This window comes from Rutidosis leptorrhynchoides, chromosome 10, assembly GCF_046630445.1.
Source record: "Rutidosis leptorrhynchoides isolate AG116_Rl617_1_P2 chromosome 10, CSIRO_AGI_Rlap_v1, whole genome shotgun sequence".
Classification (NCBI taxonomy): domain Eukaryota; kingdom Viridiplantae; phylum Streptophyta; class Magnoliopsida; order Asterales; family Asteraceae; genus Rutidosis; species Rutidosis leptorrhynchoides.
In genome coordinates this window covers 316,806,596-316,813,544 of record NC_092342.1, presented here as the reverse complement: position 1 = coordinate 316,813,544, position 6,949 = coordinate 316,806,596, and the positions used below count along the sequence as shown (strand labels likewise).

Sequence of the window (6,949 nt, the reverse complement as noted above, 5' to 3'; positions counted from 1 at the left end):
AATTCTCGGGTCATCGTTCTTTCTTTTGCAATTGTTCTCCTCTGCTATTCAATCTCTCGCTCATTTCAGGTTTTGGGGTTATCGAACTACAGTCGAGGTTGAGATCTCAATTTTTCATCTTTCGTCAATTGGTCTCTCTTTTATTTGGGCCTTAGTTCTGGGCATCTGAGCCCATTCTATGCGTTTGGACTTCTGCAAGCTTCTTATTCCGTTCTTTGGGCTTCTAGGCCCAGTAATGGGGACGGACGTCTTTCATGTGTTTCTCTACGTCCTGGTTCGAATGGGCTTCTAAGTTCGTTTACGATCGGTTTTATCGTTGCATTGAGTGTTGCAACTATATGTATTGCCCGTTGTATTTTCAATTTATGGACTTTTAAGTTCTTCCAATGTAATATGTTGTATTTTCTTCATCGTTCCGATGAAGGTTTTATTAATATATTATTTTTACGCCATAAAAAAAAATGTGACCATGTAATTTATGTATGAAAAAGCTAAAAAGTCTAATTTTATAAAGTCAAAGTCTATATCTGTTGAGTACTGCTCTAACTTCCCCACAAATTTCAAACTGGTGCAGTGGCGCGTATTCTCAAAGTGGATAATACTGGATATTATTTTATTTGCCCATAGTCAAACATAATCCAAGGGGTCCAAGGAAAAAAAATATAATTGTTAACTCTTGTGAAAAATATCTCGACTATGAAGAGTCAAGGAAAACGGTAAGAAACGGTCATTGACTTGCTCGGTTAGATCGTGCAGATCGTGCGGTTGGCTAGTGCCTTCAGAAGGTATGTTACTTTGTGATTCTTGAATTTCTTCAAGATCTACTTTACTCCCACTGACTTCTTGTAAGAAAATATCTCTTTTAAAGAATTTAGCAAAACGAGCAGTAAACACTTTGTTTTCAGCTTGGTAGTAAAAGTAGTAATCCATTGTTTCTTTTGGGTATCCCACAAAGTGACATTTGATACCTCTGGGTTCTAACTTGTTTGAAGTGTCACGTTTTACATACGCTTCACAACCCCAGACTTTCAAATAAGACAACTTAGGACTCTTTCCATGCCATAACTCATATGGTGTCTTTTCTACCTTCTTGGTTAGAACCATATTGAGTATGCGTGCAGCAGACTCTAATGCATAACCCCAAAAAGACATTGGTAGAGTAGTTAGACTCATCATAGATCGAACCATATCAAGTAAAGTTCGATTCCTCCGTTCCGACACACCATTGCGCTGTGGTGTGTAAGGTGGAGTGAACTGTGAGACAATCCCACGATTCTTCAGGTGGTCCAAAAACTCTTGACTCATATATTCCCCTCCCCGATCAGAGATGTCGCGACCCGTCCTAATCCATAAGGACGAATACAATAACATATGGTTACATTGCGAGGTATTTGACCTCTATATGATTCATTTTACAAACATTGCATTCGTTTTTAAAGACAAACTTTCATTTCATCGAAGGTTGACAGGCATGCATACCATTTCATAATTTCTAACCTATATATGACCTAATCTGTCATTTACTTAATAATAATCTCTATTGAACTCAACGACTTGAATGCAACGTCTTTTGAAATATGCCATGAATGACTCCAAGTAATATCTCTAAAATGAGCAAATGCACAGCGGAAGATTTCTTTCAAACCTGAGAATAAACATGCTTTCAAGTGTCAACCAAAAGGTTGGTGAGTTCATTAATTTATCATAAACAATCATTTCAATAATTTCAATAGACCACAAGATTTAATTTTCATAGTTAACTGCAGGAACACTCATCTGCAAAAATTATAATACAGGAACACTCATCCGTATAAAAATCCATTCATATGGTGAACACATGGTAACCGACATTAACAAATGCATATAGAATATCCCCAAATATACAGGTACACTCATCTGTATATAAAATCAAAGAACTAAAGCATCCATAACCTGGATGGGGGTTGTTAGGCCCATAGATCTATCTTCAGGATTCGCGTCAATTAGGGGGTCTGTTCCCTAATTCTTAGGCTACCAAGCTAAAAGGGTGATATTCAATTTCGATAATCCAACCATAGAATGTAGTTTTGAGTACTTGTGTCTATTTCGTCAAATATTTATAAAAGCGCATGTATTTTCAGTCCCAAAAATATATATTGCAAAAGCATTTAAAAGGGGAGTAATGAAACTCACAATACGATATTTTGTAGTAAAAATATGCATACGACGGAACTGAACAATGCAGGGTTGGCCTCGGATTCACGAACCTATGTCATTTGTGTATATATATTAATACACATAATCGTAATCGAATAAGTTTATATATATAACCTATTAATGATATTATTTTTATATTAATAATATATTTATATTTCATATATTCCTTTTATATAATAAAATATTTTATTATGTTATATGTGTTAAATATATATATTTATGTATTTCATTTGTTTATCGAAACAATAGTTCTAATTATACTAAGTTAATATTAGTAATGATAAAAATAATGATAATAACATTAATAATATACTTATGTTAATAATAATTCTATTAATGATAATAACAATGATATTAATAATAATAATACTTGTAAAGATATTAATTTTAATGTTAATGATATTTATGATACTGATTTTAGTAATTACATAATAATAATACTCGTGATAATATAATTAATAATACTTATGTTAATATTAACAATTCTATTATTTATAAAAAGATATTAATACTAATATTTATGAAAATAATAATAATTTGTATTATTTTCATAATGGTAATAATAATAAACCTTTTCATCATAATGATAATAATATCAAAAATAATATTCTTATTGATAATACTTATAATAATAAAAATGATAATTTTGATAAAAATACTTTTATTAATAATAATAATAATAATTTAAATATGATAATTTTTAATGATAATTCTAATAATAATATTAATAATAATGATAATAATAGTAATATTAATAATAATAATAATAATAATAATAATAATAATAATAATAATAATAATACTAATGATACTTTTAATAGTAATAATAATAATTCTATTTAATCGTGACCTAATCATATTTATATTCCTCTTACTCATAAACGTACTTATAATTATACTTCTCGGTTATAATTAACTTAGTTATATTCATGATCATATTCGTAATCATTTTTATCTAAATATAATTTATATCTATTTTATTTTATCATAAACATAATGTTAATTATTAGTAATAATAATGATAATAATACTAAAAGGATAACATTTATAATAATAATAATAATAATCATAATAATAATAATAATAATAATAATACTTATAATAATAATAATAATAATAATAATAATAATAAATATAATAATAATAATAATAATAATAATAATAAATATAATAATTATGAAAACTACCTTTAAAGGCTTAAAAATAATAAACCGCCCGAGCTGGGACTCGAACCCGCGACCTCTCGTTCCCCTACACGCACCCCAAACCAACTAAGCTGTCTTGCTTTTCTGCAATAAATTGCAAACACATCTTTAAATCCCTTCGGTTCTATTTTCTATTAAATATCATAATAATAATATAGATATAGATATAGATAGTATTAATATATGATAATATTTTTATACCTAAAAGGAAAACGCGTGGGGTTTGCTGGAGTTTGACAAAAAGAGAAACAGGTCAATCCTACATCATCATCTATTATCATTATCGATCGTTTCATCATCAATCTTCATCGATTGCTAATCATCATTAATCTTCTACCGCGGTTTCCTGTATCTTCTTATCACTACTATTCTTCGTCTCCTTTATTTAACCATCATCATCAGCTGTAACCTGTATGATCTTTAAAGTAGAAATAGTAACCCTAGCTCGATATATGATGGTGGTAAATAAAAACAGAAAGGAACGGCAACAATTATAGGTATTATGATGGTTATTGGTGATTAAAGATATGGGTTCGTGTTAATGGTGATGAGGTGTTCGAATAGTAACAGGAAATCAATAAGGGTTGCGGTGGTGTTTGATGGGTTTCGATGGTCATGAATGATGATTGATGAAGATGATGATGGTGTCGGTTGAGGTGGTTCCCGATGGTGATTGTCTGATAATGATGATCGATGAGTACAGGTTGCGAATCAAAACAGAAACATAAATAAACGAAGTAGAAACAGGTTACAGTGGTTTGAGGTGATGGTTTGCAGCGGTGGAAACAAAAACAAGAAAACAGAAGTACTGTAGTATCGTCTCCTTTGTTGTATCATCATATCATTTTTTTATCGTGAAGCATCATCATTCTTTATCATCGTTATTGTAACAGAACGTAGAAACGGAAAAGATAAGTAGAAGTTGCAGTAAAGGCTGCTGTTCAAGCAGAAACCATGGACGGTGGTAGCAGTTTAAACGGATGGTGGTTCGTGGGTTGGTTCGATATTAACAGAAAACAGAAACAGTAGCACGTACAGCAGTTCTTGTAGGTGGTTGTTTAATGTCGACATGAAACAGGAAAACAGAAGATCTAGTAGCAGCAACCATGGTACGTAGATAGGGAGTTGGATAGTGACGGTTTGTGTAGTGGTTATGTAACAGACTGAAACCCGGGCTAGTTGTAAGTTGCCTATTTTGCCCTTAGGGTTTGTACTTAGTCTTAAGTGCTTTTATTTTAATTATTTTATTAGTGTTTTATTATAATTGTGTTGTGACCAGTTTGTGACAAGGGTCCCAGAACAGGTTGGTTTGTTTAATTTGGACTCCGTTAGGGCCGCCTAACGAAATACGAAAGAATTCAGATAACTGATAAATACCCGTGTGATACGAGGTATGGGTTTACAACCCATTTATGTGTTTGTATCTGGATACTTCTCCTCAATTTCCCAAATTAAATCAAGAACACCCGTACCTAAATTTCACTCTCTAAGCAAACCCTAACTTGATTCAAGTGTGGAATTGAATCAATAAACTTAAGAGACTGATTTCTTGCACCATTGTAAGCATTTATCCAGGTTTGTTTACTTGAATTCGTGCTTTAATTCATCGAAATTGGGTTTTTACGTTCTTGATTAAAAAGTGAGTTTTGATGCTTGAATCTTGATGAATTATGTTTGTAAGTGTTAATTATTGTTAGAAATAGCTTATATATATGTTTAGTAGCTTTCATGTGCTTAAAAACTGATCAAAAACACTCAAAAATCGAGTTTTGGGCGAAAAATGCTCAAAATCAGCGAAGTAGTTCGAAACCCAGTTTGCTACAGTATTTTGCTACAGTACCGAGTTGCTACAGTGTCACTATTTGCTACAGTACCCGAGTTGCTACAGTGTCACTATTTGCTACAGTACCGAGTTGCTAGAGTGTCACTATTTGCTACAGTGCCTTTTATGAAATTGAAACGGGCGTAACTTTCAAAACGTAACTCCGTTTTTGATGAATAAACTATCGTTAGAATTGTAATAAAGAATACTTTTCAATGGTGAACTTTTAAGAAACTATATCAAAGTTTTTTTGGGTCGGAAAAGGAGTTTTAGTGTGTATATCGTGTTTTGCACGCACCTATATGCCATTATTGAATGGAGTCATGATGTAGGCTCATAAAATTATGAATATATGGTGTTATAACCTAGTTAATTGTATGAAATGATTATATTATTTATTGTATATATATATTAACTTTGTTTGTGTTGTTCTCAGGTTATAAGGACAAGGAGGAAGCTCAGAAATAATAACTGAGCAGTTGCTGGTAATTGGTGAGTGGGTCTATCTCCGGATAGAGTTTAAGTAGCATATCATGCTACTGTGGTTGACTCTTTTACCATGCATAGTGTAGAAATTGCCATGTTAGAATAATATAGTATGCCTGATGTTGTATGTGATTTATGTGTACACTGTGTGAATGGCACCAGTTGGGCTTAGGGAGACTGGGGACTCGAGACCGTGCCTAGGAGAGGTTAGAGTCCGTATGAGGTCAACCGTGCCTAGGGGAGGTTGGGTCCATAGGCTACTGATTGTGGAGTATAGTGTGAACGATGCATCCCCTGCATCTAGATAACTATACTGTGAATTGAGTAGCAGGGACTATCGATAGATTCAAGTCCGATCAGCTAGGAGTTGTGTGCTCGTACAAGCCACCGATCCTCGTATTGTCTTATTGTATGCTAGTTGGTAGTTAGCATGTGTTGTTGTTAGTATATAGCTTGTGTGTGACTTAAGCTATATCTGTTAGATAGATTCCATTCACTTAGCGGTGCGCTAATCCCCCACATAATTACCCCTTGCAGGTTTAGGTACTGCTAGTCGGGGTGGGTGCTGATGCAGAAGACATGTTTGACAACCCTACTCTGATGTGGACTTTTGTTTAAATCATGTTTTGTAATAACGTAACACCGTTGTGTAAACTTAAAGTTAATTGCTCAGATTAATGTAATGACGCAAATTATAGTGTGTTTGTTAATAAAGTCTTCCGCTGTGTTTAAAAAAAAAAAAATTGCCGGTGTTACAGGTTATTTAATAGTGGATCATGGTGTTGATGATTGTGGTTCTAATAATGGGGTTGTAAAATAGAATAATTTGGAGACAACGGTGGTCGAAGGTGGAGAGGTGATTGTGATGGTAGAAGTGGTGGTGGAGTTAGATGAAAGTGGTGCTTGGTTCGATCTTGTGTTCGAAACATAAGGGAAACACATAATAGTAGTAAAACAAGCTTGGTGTGTTCGATGCTAGTTAAATGGGATGGATTATAGGTGGTTGAATGGTGAGTTAAGATCCTTTGTTTGTTGATTAGAATATCCAGTTGGCAAATGGGTAGATGTTGATATATTTTTTTTAAAGTGATACCATGTGCTATGTGCTAATAATTGTAATATGGTGTTCGGTGGATAATCATGCACCGCATGATATAACATATAACATATAATAATAATAAATAGATATATAATATGTGAATGAAAGAATCTTGCACTATCAAACAATCAAATAGTATAG

General features: G+C 32.7%; 1 long non-coding RNA gene across 1 annotated transcript; it reads right to left on the bottom strand.

The window, feature by feature from the left end:
- Positions 1–1,111: 1,111 nt before the first annotated feature.
- Positions 1,112–4,550, bottom strand: LOC139873237 (uncharacterized). Its single transcript, XR_011767291.1, has 3 exons — positions 3,603–4,550; positions 3,384–3,485; positions 1,112–1,645 (listed from the first exon to the last, which is right to left on the bottom strand). It is a non-coding gene; the product is annotated as an uncharacterized lncRNA (long non-coding RNA).
- Positions 4,551–6,949: the final 2,399 nt, after the last annotated feature.